Source organism: Rattus rattus, chromosome 7, assembly GCF_011064425.1.
Source record: "Rattus rattus isolate New Zealand chromosome 7, Rrattus_CSIRO_v1, whole genome shotgun sequence".
Classification (NCBI taxonomy): Eukaryota; Metazoa; Chordata; class Mammalia; order Rodentia; family Muridae; genus Rattus; species Rattus rattus.
The window spans coordinates 6,378,313-6,395,733 of NC_046160.1; the positions used below are offsets into that span (position 1 = coordinate 6,378,313).

General features: G+C 45.8%; 1 protein-coding gene across 1 annotated transcript in view; it reads right to left on the reverse strand.

Annotated features, from left to right (window-relative positions):
* Positions 1-17,421, reverse strand: part of Prkce (protein kinase C epsilon) — a 486,519-nt gene that overhangs the window by 58,287 nt on the left and 410,811 nt on the right.

Sequence of the window (17,421 nt, forward strand, 5' to 3'; positions counted from 1 at the left end):
TGAGTGAGCTGTTGCACGGGTCCTCGGATCACTTTCCTAACATTCTCCCTAAAGAACTTTTTATGAATATTTTGATAAATGCAACTGCAAGTCAGTAAAATTCCTATGTTCTCAGTTAAAAATTATTTTATTATGTATATCCGGATACTTTGCCTGCATGTCTGTGTACACCACTTGCTTGCCTACCTAGTACCCATGGAGGTCAGAAGAGGGCAGTGGAGCTTCTGAGACTCGAGCTACAGTGGTCTGGGAGCCACCGCGTGGGCGCTGGGAATCAAACCCGTGTCCTCTGGAAGAGTAGCCAGGGCTCTGAACATTAAGCCGTCTCACCATCACTCAGATTCCCATTATTATAAATTCTAGATGCAGACACAAAACTGCCCATGGAGAGAAGACTGACCTGAGGGGTTGCTGCAAGGAGCAAGTCTTAGGCAGCGAGAGGCTGAAGACATGCGTGGTAACAAGACAGCTATCCAAGAGTCTCTGTGTGCCACGGCAAACTGCTTCTCCAGATAGGAATACACTAATGTAAGAAGTCAGTTATCTTATATTTCCTATTTACTTATTTGTGTAGTGTGTAGTGTGTACTGTGTAGAATGAGTTTATTTGGGGCTATGTATAAGAGGATGGATAAAGACATATTTTACATCTTACCAGGGGATACACCACTGATAAAAATGTCTGTCTTCCTCTCAGTAACTGTTAATTGCCCAGAGTTCCTCAGGGAGGGGTGGGGCCTCGCGTGCCTCTCTCCTCATGGAGAAAACCTTTCAATTCTTAGGGTCATCTGATACTTGGTAGCCACTGTCCATCATCACCATCTACACCACACTGTGCACTGACCGTGCAAGCCAGAGTGCAACCTCCAGAGGCCCAGAAACACAGCCCCAGACGCTAAAGCAGTGGTTCTCAAGGTGTGGGGCACGGCACCCTCAAAGGTTCGCATATCAGATATCCTGCATATCGGTTTTATATTATGATTCACGACAGTAGCGGGACTACAGTTATGAAGTAGAAAGGAGACAATTTAATGGCTAGGGGTCAGCACAACATGAAGAAGTGTGTTAAAGTGTCGCAGCGTTAGGAAGGTTCTGTCCAATGGCGATCTGTGGGTGACATGTTGGAAAACAGAACCCAACTCAAAGGCCATGGATTTATGAGGTCATTGTCAACATAGATAGAGGTCTCTAATTAGAGAGTAAGGGAAAAGTTATATTGAACTGATCAAGTAAGAGTTCCCAGGGGTGAGGAGGTGTGTGTGGGGTGTCTTAGTGTTTATCCGGGTATCAACAGACTACACTGCACTGTTGTTTAGAAGGAGACCTCGAGGGTCTGGAGAGGTGGCTCAATGATTGAGAGAGAGCACTTGTTGCTTGTTCTTTTTTTTTTTTTTTTAAAGATTTTTTTATTTATTATTTATAAGTACACTGTAGCTGTTTTCAGACACACCAGAAGAGGGCATCGGATCCTATTACAGATGGTTGTGAGCCACCATGTGGTTGCTGGGATTTGAACTCAGGACCTCTGGAAGAGCAGTCAGTGCTCTTAACCACTGAGCCATCTCTCCAGCCCTTGTTGCTTGTTCTTGGTTCCCAGCGCCCACATGGAGTTTGACCAGCACCTGCAACTCCAGTGCAGGGGATCGGATGCCATCTTCTGGGCTGAACAGATACTGTGCACACACGGTGAACATACATGCATGTTGGCAAAAAAGAAAGAAAGAAAGAAAGAAAGAAAGAAAGAAGGAAGGAAGGAAGAAAGAAAGAAAGAAAGAAAGAAAGAAAACTAGAGCTTTCCAAAAAGAAAATGCCTACAGATAGTCCTCTGATGGTGGTCACTGTGTCTCGAGACACAACGCCTAAAGGAAAGTGACAACAGCGGCCCCCATCTGACACTAGCGTCTCCTTATTAGCAGGCAAACGGTCCGATGCTCCCGTTAAGGGCTGGGGTGTGGCTATGTGTGAAACGGTTACCTACTGTGTACAAGGCTCTGGGCTCAACCCCCCAAAACTCACAGACGAAACAGAACCAGTGTAAGCAAAGCAAAATGCAGCCCACTACTTCTGAGCAGGCTCAGTTGGGTGGGGTTGCTTGAACCCAGTCCCCATTTGGGTTCGTTTCCCCTTTCACAAGAAATATATATTATAAACAGCTGTGTTTTCATGAACTCGCTGCAGCTTCGGGTTCGGAAAGGCCCAATCCTTTCCACTAAATACCTCAGACTCTTGAAGGGGGGATAGAATCTACAAACCATCCCCTTCGTGTAGATCCGGCAGTTGTCAGGACCCTGAGGCATCATTCCTCATCTGGCTCAGCCGTTCCTCGCTTTGGGGTCCTGCCTAACCCACCCTTCTCTCACCCCTTCAGCCTCCTCATCTCACGGGTCCTCACGTCGGCCTCGCACTTGGCGACAACAGTTTCAGACGTGAAAGACTCAGTCGATTATCTTTCTACTCTGCGTTTCCTTTGAGCGGTGTGCAAAGAAAACAGCCGCCTCCAGTGCTTTCCTTTGTCAGGGTTTTTCCTTCAGTTTAGCTACTCTTTTTCTTCTTTGCGCCTATGAACCTGAATCAACTTGCTTTTAAACTTCAAGTGGATGTGCCAGAGAGTGGTTTAGTGACCGCCGCCATTGTTCTGTCACAACAACCAGCAGCAAGGTAGTCTGGTCAAGAGCTCTCGAACCTTTCCTCAAAAGGTTTTACTAGGGAGAACAGAACCCAATTTTCCATGGAGAATAACTGGTTTGACAACTGACAAGAATGGTTCCAGTTAGTAATGGAGTTAGGTACCCATTTGTGCAGTGGAAAAAACAACAACAACAAACAAACAAACAAACAAACAAAAAACCCCCAAAGATTCAGGGGGCTCAGAGGCTAAGAGGTTAAGAGCACTGGCTGCTCTTCCAGAGGACCTGGGTTCAATTCCCAGCACCTACATAGCAGCTGACACCTGCTTGTAACTTCAGATCCAGGGTTTCTGACACCCTCACATCGACATAGATGCAGGCAAAACACAGTGAACATAAAATGAAACTAAATTATATATCAAAAAAAGAGAACCGGAAGAGGCTACGCTGCGTGATCTAGGGACATATTTAGGTACAGGAGCCCCCGAAGCTATGAGTGCTTAACTGCTTCCATATCAAGTGTGCACCGACGTTCTCAATGTCTGGTGCTATTTGATCTTTTTCTTAACAGTGGCGAACACTGGAGTTAGAAAGGTGGCTCAGTGGCTAAGAGCACTGCATGCTCCTTCAGAGGACCCAGGTTCAATTCCCAGTACCCACTAGGTAGCAACTGTCTGAAACTCCAGTTACAGGGTATCCAGCACCCTTTCATGACCTCCTCCAGTGCTGTATGCATGTGGTGAACAGAAATATATGTGAGCAAAACACCCATACACAGGAAGTAAAAATAAATAAATCTCAACTTTTTAGATTAAAATGGTGAGCATGAATCCTAGGCGTTTGATACATGCCTGCTATCCTGGCACTGGCGTGGCAGGGGTGAGCGCATCTCTCAGAGTCACAGGCCAGTCAGAGCTACATAGCAAGAGTCGTCTCCAAACACACGGAAACAAATAAGTGCAAAAACAGGGAGCCTGGTCATCAATCCAGGATTTCTTATCAATCAATCGGCCAATCTGTTTTTGAACATTCCCTTGTAAATTGAGACTATCTCAGGCCTAAGAAATATCCCCGTGGGCTATAATGTTTCAAGCTTCCTGTGCAGGGCTGTACAGACCACGGAGGAGTTTGCAGGAATCTGTCTGTGGGTATCAGAGATTGGGAGGAAATGTACTGGGGCCCCTGCTGTCAGAGAGAATGGAACGAGGGCCTCCTGTCAGCAGGGTGGAGCCTGTTTCCGAGTCCGGGGAAAGTCTTCCCCAGACCGATGCCATAAACCGTTCAAGGCGGTCTGGCTCCAACAGGCCATAAACCATAGTGTGTACAGAGAGCGTGCCAAGGTGGAGAGGATTCTGTATTCTTCATCCTTGAAACCCAAGAACACGGAGCCACTGACTGGCATGGACACCTCACACGAGAAACTGACAGGGTGGGGAAGTAAAAATGCTTTGGGTAAATTAAGTCTTGATGGTAAAATGACTTAAAACCACTTTTGTTTGTGTCAGACTTTATGTGGCCAGAGATGGTCTTCTTTAGGGGGAGTGGATACCAGCCGGTCACAGGAACGTGGGTGACTTAGATGACACGCTTTTTCACCGCTGGCTAAGTTGGGTGTGAAACTGCCTTCTGGACACGGGTGAAGGACCAGAGTCACAGACCACAAGTGGCCTTAATACCACTAGTCAAGAACTTAGGCCATGCCAGTCTTTGAAGTGTAGATTAATTATTTTTCTTGACCTTAGTATTTATGCGGGGGAAAGAGTCTTTTGGTTTTTCAAAGATGGTGGTATCCTTTGGGGGAAAAAGTTCAATACAGTCTGGGAAATGAAATTCTAAGGCCTCCCTAATGGGAGAAAGGGAAGGAGATGACAGGTACAGCTTCTGCCTTCTCTGACCGTTAAGGGTTCACAGAGCCTTCAGGAGCTGATCAGACCCTGCAGGGTGTGCCAACTTGCATATCTGGCTGTGTTCCACATACAGCAAGCCAACAAAGACGAGGCCTGTGAAGCGCACTCGCTCCCAGAGCCTGGAGAATCACGTGATCTCAGAGCATGAGAGCTGGAGCAGGGGTCAGCTGCCTTGGCGGCGCTGACGGCTGCGTTGGTGGCTCTCTGCTGAGGTCGCCATTCATGCACAGCAGAATCGGCAGCAGCAGTCTTGGCCTCTACCTGCTCAGTTTGATTGCGCATTTCCCCCTAACCCCAGCTCTGCCAGGTTCCAACAACCCAAGTCCAGACATTGCCAAATGTCGCCCCTAGTGTTTGGGCACCTCTGTGCTAGAGGACTCGTGAGAATTACCTGTGCCCATCAAGAAGTATTGAGTTCGGCATCTTTTCTCCAAAACGGGGTGGGTATTTGAGTCAATTCCACTTTCTACCTGAGCAGGGCAATTGGGTTCCCTAAGTGCTGTCCTGCCAGTATCTCCTAGAATTTTATAAACAAAGAGTTGTGGTCGCACAGATGGACCAGAGCATCTCCTATGGGGTGCCCATGACCCAGTTCCCAGGGTACGTAAGTGAAAGCCAGGAGAACTCAACATGTCCAAGTACGATTTCTCAAAGACACGGTACTGTAGACACTGACCACTCCATTTACACGACAGCAACAGGAAACCATGAGTCCTAAAGCCAAAATTAAAACGTGCTAACTACGTGGTACTAAAAGACTGGGTGGCATGGTTGTCTCTATCCTGCTAGCTCCCCTTGGTGAGAGAATCTAGTTTCTTTCCTTTCTCTCTCTTTCTCCCTCACCCCTCAATTCTCAGGTAGGACGTCATGGACCTCAGGCTGCCCTCGGACTCCTTATATGTCCAAGGATGGCCTAGGATACCTGCTTTTCCTGCCTTCAACTCCCTAGTGCTGGGATGACAGGATTATGAAAAACAGCATGGTGCAGGCTAGGGGAGCACCTACCCCAGGCTATACTCCTCATCTTGAACCATTTTTCTCTGTGAGAACAATCGGGGTGTTTCTCAGTCAGGTCTGAAAGGGTCTCTCTGCAGGTGTGACTTCATTTGCTAAGCAGTGGTCGATTCTAGGAAAGCAATTGTGAGTAACATCCTCCCCGCCCCACCCACAGCACATGATATAAGAAGGTATCGTGATAACATCTGAACCCATTCTAGACAGATCACAAGTTGATAGACTTTGGCATTCTCAACCCCGCCAGTGCTGATCAACCAAACTTTGAACCAGTGGCTGTGTATTACAGTTGCAGAAACTTTATGGAGGAGGTTTTAAATGCCTTCCTCTCCTTTCTCATTTACAAAGATAAAGGGCCATCATTTAACCAGAAGAAAAAGGATGCCCTAAAAAGTACTAACAATTCAGCTCGTTCCTGCTGCTTAGGAAGGGGCCACAGGGATGTGTGTGTGTGTGTGTGGGGGGGTAGCTTTGTTTTTCCTTTTTTCCCCTTCCACAAAAATAACAGAAGGAAAGCTGCTACTGTAATCAGCAGCGATGGAAGGCATTTCCTGCATTTTTAGAGCAAGCTGGTTGTTTTTTTTCCATTACATACCCAGTGAACTCCAGTTTAGGTCAAGACTGGAGAAAAACAGGACCAATTATGCCTCTAAACCCACAAATCTGCCTACTTAGCTCTGCTAATTTTATCATGTTGACTGTAGGGTTTCAAGCCAGAGACAGGAAAACCTCGGAGTGCCTCTTGCTCTCCTAGAGAACGGATCCTGGCGTTTCCTCCTCCGTTCCTACCCCTCCTTGCTGCCAGCACCACAGACAGAAAGAGCACTTGCCCCATCTGCCGCAGGCTGCTCCAGTGAGGGTCTTTGATCAAGTCCCACTTGAGGAGAGGTTGACGGGCTCCCGGGCTCCTGGCCCATGTTCAGGCTGGCCTTTGGCCAGGCTGATTCCTAACCCTCAGGTACCAGAGTTTTCAAGCCTAGCTACCTCCCTAAGAAGGGCAAGGTGTTCTTCCTTCCCTTCCATGCCAAGCATTAACTAATGCTACCTTTCTTGCCTTTTCTTCAGAACTCCCATTAGGAGTCTCTCTGTTGAGGCCAGCTTCAAATGTAGGAATTACAGAGTCCTATCTCGTTGTCCTTGGCTTTTGGTACCAGATCAGTATCTACTGTATCTGGTGTTGTGTTGTTTTGCTTTTAAATCTTGATAGGTTTCTTCTTTTGAAAAAATATTTATTAGGGGGTTGGAGATATGGCTCAGTGGTTAAGAGCATGTACCACTCTATGAGAGGACCAGAGTTTAGTGCCAGCACCAGCATAGGGTGCTTCACAAACGTAGGGAACTCTGGCTCTCAGGGATCTGATGCCTTCTGTGAACATCTATGTACTCATACAAACACACACACACACACACACACACACACACACACACACACATTCATATAGACACAGAGAGAGAGAGAGAGAGAGAGAGACTGAGGGGAGGGGAGAGGAGAGAGAGACCGGCGCTGAAGCGATGGTTCTAGAGTTAAAATAGTGTAGTTCTTTCAGAGTCCGCTTCTGCCATTAACTCTAGTTCTGGGGGATCTGGACTCTACAGACCACTCACTGCATTACAGAGCACTGTATGTACCCCTTATACACATAATTAAATCTTTTAAAATTGTGTGTGCATGTGCGTGCGTGTGTGTGTGTGCATGTGTGTGTGGCGTGTGCGTGTGTATGTGTGCGTGTGTGTGTGTGTGCATGTGTGTGTGGCGTGTGCGTGTGTATGTGTGCGTGTGTGTATGTGTGCATGTGTGTGTGGCGTGTGCGTGTGCGTGTGTGTGTGCATGTGTGTGTATGTGTGTGTGTGCATGTGCATGTGTGTGTGCATGTGTGTGTATGTGTGCGTGTGCGTGTGTGTGTGTGTGTGTGTGTGTGTGTGTGTGTGCGGTCTTTGCATGTATGCATTAGCATACCACAGGATGCATGTGACTGTCAGAGGACAACTGGCAGGAGTTGCTCTCCTTGCTCCACCATGTGTTCTGGGGCTCAACTGTCCTTTGAGAGGGTCGCAGAAAGCATTGCTTTTGCTGAGTGTCTCTGGGATCCGTCTCCCCGTTTTTATAGGAACTTCAACACTTTGCCTGCAGTCCCAGATGACACTGAGTTTTCGTAGTCGACGTTGTTTTTTCCACGGCTGCCAGGAGCTATAGTCTGCCTCCCAGACCTTCTACGAAGCTATGAAAACCTTCTTCACCAAGGTGGCCATCTTTGGGCAGCTTCTTACCCCACCTTGACCCACAACCACCCACACATGCCTTCTCCTTGCTGTGTGGGTTTCTCTAGATCCCTCCAAGCCACGCTTGCCTGCTTCATGGGAACAAGGACTTTATCTTCTTAAAGGACAGAGCCACAGAGGAGCCACTCCATGCGCTGCCTGCATAAAGCTGTCCTCCCAGTTAATCCCGTGAGATCCCCCGCTCCAGCCACTTATTCTCCAGTTCTCCATGCCACTTACTGACATTGTCTCCGGGTGTTCACATTAATCCCCTTGTCCTGTGCTATTCAGCACCCCAGTTTCGCAGGCTGATAGAGCTGGCATTGACCTCAGAGGGGAGGGCACCCCAGCTGGGAACAGGTTTACGAGATCAAGAATTAGAAATGCTTTTTCTGTCCCTCTGCGGTTGCTATTTTTCAAATACAAATGGATGGACATTCAAGCCCAAACCTGGCATCCTTAGTAGCACCCTTACGGCCAGCAAGCGCCTACCTGTAGCCTGACTCCGTGCCGAGGTATTTAAAAGGGTAACAGCGATTACTGGGTCCTGTGTGTTTCCCCAGCATTCTTCCTTCAGTAGTCATCGGAACCACAAGTGGGCATTGCTGCTAGCCAAGTTTTCAAATTTTATTTTAATTTTTAATGATTTATGTGTGAGACTGATTTGCCCGCGGGTATGGCACCATGTGCGTTTGGTGTTGGTGGAGGACAGAAGGGGGCATCCGATACCCCAGAACCAGAATTATAGTTGGTTGTGAACGGTCCTGTGAGTGTTGTGTCCTCAGAGAGCGGCGAGTGCTCTTAATCTCGGAACCGTCTCTCCAACCCCCTACTCCGTGTTTTAAGTGAGAAACAGGAATCCTATGAGGGAGGGAGACCAGGCTAAGTGGCTTTGTGCTGAGGCAGGGTCCCCGTACGTGCATCTGCCTCACAGCTGTGCACCCCACAGCCAGGCTGCGGCTGGGCCTTCCCAGAAGGCACCACGAGAGATGAGAGTTCTGACTGTGATTTCCAGAATCCACCATTTCAAAGCCACTTGCTTTGACAGATCTGTTTTAACATATAAAATGGTTTTCAGAATTCATAGGCATAAAGACTGCTCTAAAAAAACTGGAGAAAGTATATAAAATTATTCAAAATAAAAGCAGTATTTTGGTCCTGAGAATACATTCTCCAGAGAAGAATATTATAGGATCTGTAAACTCTGATGTGTTTTCCTCTAAAAGAACCAAAACCCAAACCAAAACACTGTGTTTTCTTATGGCAAAATGGAAGCACTCCCGCTCCCAGCCCGCACATACTTTTTGGAAGAGCTCATTTTGCAGATTTTACAGTCCTTTTGATAGCCTAGGCTTTCCCCTCTTTGTTTTAAAAAATAATTTCCCATTTCAATCAAATGCCATGTTCTTAGCTTTAAAGTGGAAATGCTTGTTTAATGTTTCTTCTTTTGTAAAACCTCACTTACAAATTTGTTCTTTGATAGTTTTAAATTGTATTTGTTTATTTAAGTGCATGCTTGTATGCACACATGTATATCTGTGTACCTGTGTATATACATGTGTGCACACATGTGTATGTGTGTAAGTGTGTATACATGTATGGACACAAGTGTGAACATGTATGTGTGTACGTGCACACATGTATGCACGTGCCATGATGCCATGTATAAATCAGAGGGCAGCTGTTGGTTCTCTCCTTTTACCTTGTGGGTCCCAGGGATTGAACTCAAGTCATCAGGCTTCATGGAAAGCACCTCTTATGAACCATCTTGTCAGTCCATTTACAAATTTCTTGATTCCTGGCTTCCCTTTCAATGTCAGAAAAGACCGACCATGCAATGTTTTGGACTTCCCAAGTGTCATGGCTTGCTGCTAGCTGGCACTATTTTTCCTCTTGGAACCAAGCCTCTGCAGGATCTCTTCCCCTTTCCTTGACTTCAGCACAGGATGTGTCTACATCTATTTTCCCAGTGGACCTTTCAGGGGTTGCTTCTCTTTGAATAGACACCCTTCTCAGAAGCAATGCTCTCTGGGAGGTCACCCTAATAAGCCCTGGGGGAGGGGCGAGGCTGTGGACCGTACACCTGCCCGAAGGAGCACAGGCGGGCAGCAGCATGGTGGCATAGGCCAAGTCCCAGCACTTGAGGGTGTCAGCGCTGAGCTGAGGACACGGTAGGAGTTTTGTGGGATAGGATGGGGGAACATCTACTCAGGATACTATAGTTTCTCCTTTCGGAACTGTTCCAAGAAGCTGGCAGTGCCTGGCCACTTCAGCATCTTACCAATCTCTTTTCATCTTTCTCAGTCATGCATTTTATTTGAAATTAGAATGAAAACAGCCAGGCCATGGTTACCAGCCAGCTTGCTGGTCATGGCGCTGCTGTGGGGTGTAATTGTAATCCGGTGGATTACAGTGGCTACTGCTTACACCTACCTTGTGCACTACTCAGATCCTCAGAGCATCTAGGCTTGTCAGGTTGGTGCTATGCACTGACCGCCTGAGTTACTCTGCACAGCCCTAAGCCCGGCACCTGAGAAAGGATTCATGGTCCTTGATCTCCAAGGGCAGACAGTTTAGCTGGAAACTCAACACATGAGGTGAAATAGTTGGAGACCTCGCCAGCACAGCATCCCTGCCCAAGTGGGAAATCCCAAAAGCTCCCTACCAGCCACAGGCTTGTGGACCTTTTCAGGAGCTGCACTCAGATGCACTGCTCTTGTGAGATCAAAAGCCCTGTCCTCTAAAGTTGTTGGCCTCTGGCTGACTAGGAGGAGTCACGAGCTCTGAATGTTGAGGAATCTTGCTTGTTCTTTATTGAAAAGAAAACAAAGGTGACGAATTCCACACCAGGGATAAAAGAAACAAAAGCATCATTCTGTCTGAGTGAAGGCCTCCTTCCCAGTGCCTTCCTGATGGGCACTAGCTACAGAGAGGAAAGGACCTGGGTCTGGTTCCAAATAGGTTCTAATTATGGCTGACTCTTGCTCCTCTCTGATCTAATGCACTGTTTTATTATTCAGACTGACACAGAGAACAGGGGAGCTCTGGAGTGATCAGTAATGTGCAAAGATATTTCCACAATGGAACCCCTGCAGGCAAGCACTTCCCACTGCTTGTGCATGCACCGGTGTTGATAAAGGGCTGCCTCCCTCCTGGTGAATCCCAGGTAACCTGCAGGAAGGCCCAGGCTTCTGTGACTCCTGGGAAGAAGGAAGCATTTTGATTTTCCCAGAAGCCCTGGCTTCCAACCGTGTTGCTTCTAACCGTGTTGACTGAACAATGTCCCGTCTCTGGGAAAGTCACAGCCTTGACTCAGAGAGCTCACAGCAAAGGCCCCTGACCACAGGAAACTCAGAGGTTTCCTCACAGGGCAAGCCTAGCTTTGTGCCCACTGTCCCTATGAACCAGCGCCAACTACTTCAGGATTTGTCAGTCAGTGTCTCTCCCCTGCTTGTCTGGGTCCAAGGACTCAGACTGGCAAATGCTCTGACGTTAAAAATGTCTGCCAAAGAAAGACAGAAAACAGATGTAAGAGGAAAATAAATAAGTAAGCAAAAATAAATAAATAAGTAAACAGTATTTAGAAAATTTCTGGGGTAAACGTTACAGGGTGAAGAAACATGGTCACCCAGACAAGCATCACAACAGACAAGCTGCTTGGGTATCCAAAATGGCTAAGGCTGAGATGACCAGCGTAGTCATACTGCTTCAGGATTCACTGGTTAACAGTGGGTAAGAGGCATTATTACTGTCGCTTCCCCAGTTGCCATTGTCACCCAAAGACTTTTTTGGGGTGGAGGTGTGTCCCTAGGCTGTGCTGAGAGGGAACCCCCTACATAACGCATGCCCGAACACAGTGCCATCCTTTCTCATGCCCAAATGTGTGGCTGAAAATTTAACTTTAGCGACCTGTGGTCCAGGGCATGCTCTTTGCTAATGCTTAAATCACTGCATGGCTTCTTTGTGAGACCTAAAGCATTCCTATGAGGAGCATAGAGAGGAGAACTGGGTCCAGGGAGAGTTTTCCCAGAGCGGACATTTGATGACCACCGAGAGCGGTAATACCCCCGGCTGTCGCCTACTGGATCCTGATCACATTCTATAGAAGGGCACCATGTAAACACTTTACAGAAGGAAACCCCAACCTAAGAGAGACAGAGACACTCATGAGGTCAGGAAATGATAGCCTGCTGCTTAAACACCAGGGCGCTTGACCTCTGAGTTTCGTATTTAATGGTAGACTATATAGAACGGCAGAGAAGAGAGAACCTCACAGTGACTACAGAGAAGCAGTTTAGAACTGGATCAGTATACATTTCGGGCAATCCCTCCTGACCCTGACAGAGATGGGACTGCACTGTGTAAATCAGTTATGAGTTCCGTAAAGCAATTAGATGGTAATCGTAGTCGTGGCTAATAGGTGGTGCTTCCTTCCAACGCAAATAATGCGCTAAGAATTTAAACACTTTGCCTTACTTAATCTTCCAAACCTCCTGAGGCGGGGAGGGGTGGGGAGGGGCAGGAGGGAGGGGCGGGGAGGGGCGGGAGGGGCAGGGAGGAGCGGGGAGGGAGGGAGGGGGAGGGAGTGGCGGGGAGGGAGGGCGGGGAAGGGCAGCAACAGACAGGGATCTGATAAAGCCACAGACTCTAGGAAATAGTTTGTTTTCATGTTTTAACAAATTTGAAATTAGACATATCTTACAATTACAAATGGCAACCTCTCCCTTTCTCCCTCTCCATCTCTCCCACCTTATCCCGAATGTGTGTGTGTGTGTGTGTGTGTGTGTGTGTGTGTGTGTGTTTGTGTTGTCTACAAGAAACCAATTTTAACATGAAGGTTCATACAAGATAAAAATACACAAAACTACACAAAGAATACACAAAAACTAATACTAAGAAAGCTATATAATTTGTGGACACTGCATTTTTTTTTTTTCTGAAATGAGATATGCATACCTGCCTTAGTTTTAGACAAAGCAGATTGAAGGCGTGAGCAAAGGCTATTATGTCAAGGGAAGCAAGCCAGATATGAAAGGGTTAAAAAGAGTTAAGTATGCTTGGTTTCTTCCACAGCTGAAAGGTTCTGTGTTTTAAGGTAGAATGTAGAGTAGTGACAGTGTTGAGGAGGGGGAGCACATTCTATATGCATATATTAAAATACCACATTGAATAACATTAATTTATACATTAATACACGTTAATAAAGAAGACCAAGGCATAAGGAAGAACACTGTTGCAATTAATAAAGCGATTACGATGGCTCTTCAGTTGAAGGAGAAAGACAGACCCTAAGTCCAGACCCTTTGAGGTGGGAAGATCCACCTTAAACCTGGACCCCACCTCCGGGTGGCAGCCTACATAAGGGGCAGGGAAGAAGGAAGCTTTTGCTCTTGTCTGCTTGCTCTTGTTCTCTCTGGCAAGTCCATGCCTTCACCTGCACTAGAGCCCTTTTGGGGGGATTCTGTTGTACACAAAAGACCAGCTTTGAGACACAGCCATGTGGACTGAACCACTATTGGATTCTTGGACTGTTGATCAGGAGACAGCCATTTTTTTAAATCAACAGACCACAGTATTTATATATACATAGATTAGTTCTGTTTCTCTAAAGAACCCTTATATGACCTAAAAATGCTAAGCAGGTATGCATCTGACAACAGAGTAAGCAGGTAAAGGCAAAAATCTAGTAGAATGTAAAACCACAGTGGAATGCACATAACAACGTCCACTTAATTAGCAGGATGGATGACACAACTGTGACAATCTGGAAGGATTAGAGCCTCCTTTGTCGTTGATAGACATCTAGCATGGCACAGCTATTTTGGAAAACAGTGGGCAATTTCCCAGACAACTCAACGTTTGATTTAACAAATCACTAACAGGTACATATCCAAGAGACAGAAAAATGCATGTTTCCTCAAAAAATTATGCATTAATGTTTATACTAGCAGCACAACTGACCCAAGTGATCAAGAAATAATGAAAATAAGTATAGCATAGCCACACAATGAAATGATGAGCTCATAGGGGATGAGTTACTGATACACAGTACAAGACAGGTTTTGAAACAACATGTCAATTAAAAGAAGCCAGTCACCGAAGATCACGTATTGTATGAGTCCATTTATATGAGATGTTGAGAATGGAACAATTTCTAAAGAGAGCAGAGAGGTGGCTCCCAAGATCATGGAAGGGATAAAGAAGGATGATTTAAAGGAATGGAATTCCCTTTGGGGCTGTAATAGAAACCTTCTAAAGTAATGATAGTGATCGTCCCGTAACGTTCTGAAGACACCAGCAACTGCCAGCCTGCTTTTAATGAATGGGTTATAAAGTCTGTGAGGGACAGCCCTATGGAGGGCTACAAAAGCTGACTGAACTGAGAGAAAGAAAGGGTAAATCCTCTCCTACAGTGATCATTCAAGCATGCAGAAAATCAGTAGATAGAGCCGTCTAGAAGAGCTGTATACTCCACTTGATCTAACTGATAGTCTATCTAACACAATAGACTACAGACTCTTAAGCTTGCATGGGACATCATCAAGATAAGTCACAAAGACCTATATTTTATCTAAAAGCATTAAAATTGATGAAGAATAAAATCATCTTGGAATAAAATTAGATGTTAGTAAGAGAAATAGATTTAAAAATTCTGAACAATGCATTTATGAAGTACACGTGAACCAAAGTCTGAAGAAAAAAATTTAAAAAAAATTTAACTGAGAAGTAAAAATATAACATCAAGATTACTGTGCAAAGAGAAATTTACACATTATATAATTGGACCTAAATGAGACTTAAAATCTATAAGCTAGATCTTCAGAAACAGGAAGAGAACAACAATTTTAAAGTTAAAGAAAATAGAAACAAAAATTAGGACATCAATCAATGAAATTATGAACAGGAAGACAATGGAGGAAACCAGTAAGATCAAAACCTGCTTCTCAGAGGATTAAGGACAGCAGGATGCTCAGCTCTAAAGGGAAACTGTGCACCTCCTCCCCTGCTCCAGGTTCAGGGATCATTGCTGAAGAAGGGTTGGAAAGACTGTAAGAGCAGAGGCAGGGGAGGACTAGGCATGGAGGAATAGCATGTGGATACGGCAGGGAAGCTGCACATACGAACTCACAGAATTCATGACAGCATGCATCAGACCCGTGCAAGCCCAACCCAGACCGTGAAGAAACAGAGTGGGCACATAATCCCACCCAGTGTGGTGCCTGGTAAACTAACTGCTTCCCAGCCGGAGACCACACAGCCTAGAATATTGGGACAGCAGCACAAATTGGTCTTGAAAAATGGTGAAACAAAAACAAAAGCAAAGTTTGGTGGGAAGGGAAGAGGAGAGGATCTGAAGAGAGTTGTGTGGGGGTGAGTATGATCAAGTTATGTTGTATAAAACTCTCAAAGAACTAATACAAATATTAATTTTTTTTTCGGAGCTGGGGACCGAACCCAGGGCCTTGTGCGTGCTAGGCAAGCGCTCTACTGCTGAGCTAAATCCCCAACCCACAAATATTAATTTTATTTTACTACATCTCTAGTTGGCTAACTGAGAGAGAAGGAGAGGGGGAGGGAGAGGGGGAGGGGGAGGGAGAGGGAGAGAAAGAGAGGACATAAATTATGAGTATTAGAAACACAAAGCTGGATCTTCCTATCTTATCTCTGTCCCCACCAGTTTATCCCCAAGGGATAAACTTCTAAACTGCAATGTTAGGTTTTCTAAAAACCAAGGGGATGCATTCGAAGGAACTGAATGTGTACCCTTTGGGTCTGGATTGAGCACTTGATTGGTTGTCCCACAGTGGTCCTTCGAGTCATTCCTAACATTCCTTTCTGGAGAGCTGTGCTTGGCCCGGGGTTTGAGCTTGGAGGTGTATAGGCAGATGAGAGGCCAGCAGCTGGTCCACTTCCTTTGGAATCCTAAGCAGGAGACAGTGGCCTTCTCTAGCACCTGCGTGTGCACTGTGTACTCCCGAAAGGCCCCAGAGGCTCGGTTGTTGAAGAGTGTGAGGATCCTGTGATCCCAGGGAAGATGAGGTGCAATAGAACAGTCATGAAGTTCCAAAAGCTTCAGAGTGCGCTCACACGCTGGCCCAGGGAACTGACACTCCTAAACAAATCCACTGGGGGTTTCCCACTTCGACCTCCCAAGCAATGCCAGGTAGTGTTTCTCTGTCTGAGCTGAGCAAAAGAGGAATCTGGAGAAAGGCAAGCATGCAGTGAAAGGTTTGAGCGTCATCTGAATGAAATTGATCTTTTTTGAGACAAGAGTCTCATGTGGCCACAGGTCATCTTGAACTTCTGATCTTCTTGCATTCACCTCTGGAGAGCAGAGGAGACAGCATGTCCTACCACACTAGGTCTATGTGATGCTGGGAACTGAACTCAGGGCTTTGTGCATGCTAAACAAGCAGTCTACCAACTGAAGGACCCCTCCAGCCCCTAACACATTAAATCCCAGAAGAAGGCAAAAAGCTTTTGATGTGTTAATAACGGTGAGGTTTCTATCAATCGCTTTCAAGGAGTTGGGACGTGCTGGCTCAGACCTGTAATCCTGGTATCTGGGAAGCTGGGCTCAGGAGAGTAATCATGAGGTTGTTAGCCTGATCTACTGAGTCGGAGATGCTGCCTGCAAAAGGAGCAGGAGAGCTGGGTGTGCTTGTACTCAAGGGGCAGAGGCAGGCAGTGATGTATTACAAGAAGGAACAAATACCAAGGAGAGGGTTTAGTTCAGGCATGCAAGGCTGGTTCAACCTCCAGAAGTCAGTGTAATCCACTCTACATACTGGTCTCCCAAAGAGGGGAGACATCGATTATTCATTGATAACATAAAGGCATCTAACAAAATTGAATACCTAGTCATGATAAAAACTCCCAGTAGACATGGGAAGAAATGGCAAACACTCTGAACTTGACCGAGAACAGCTTCAAAATAAACTCCCAGGACACGTGCTTACTGGTGAAAAGCTAGGATACTTCTCCCCCAAATCATGACAATTTCCTCTCCCATTATTAGTGTTCAGCATTGTCCTGAAAATCCTTGTTATTGTGATAAGATTAGAAGTGAATCAAAAATTCAATGGTGGGAAGGAATCTACAGTCCTTACAGATGACAGGACTTTCTATATAGAAAATCTGAAGTGACCAAAACTGCCTACAACTGATAGGTAACATATAAAAGTCAACTGATTTCCTGTATGCTTTCATATAAGAGCTACTATTCTAATAGCACAGATAAATTAAACCGTGGCTGCCAACTTAACAAAATTTATGCACAGCTCTATGAAAAACTACAGACCCCACACGAAAGAAATCCAGGAGCATCTAGTAGAGAGATGCTCCAAATTCACAGTTGGAAAGCACCAAGCTATGAGGCCAGTTCTCGATGATCCAACCTATAGACTCCATACAATTTGAACAGAAACATCATCCATTAGTCTAATTAAAGATATCAACAGATATATTCTGATACCTGAATTTATATTCAAAGGCAAAAGACACAAAATTTCACAGTACCAGCACTGAGCCTCAATGCAGACAAATTTTAAAATCATAGAGAAGACTGGGGAATCCCAGGATGGAATGCAAACCCTAACAAAATAATCTGTATTG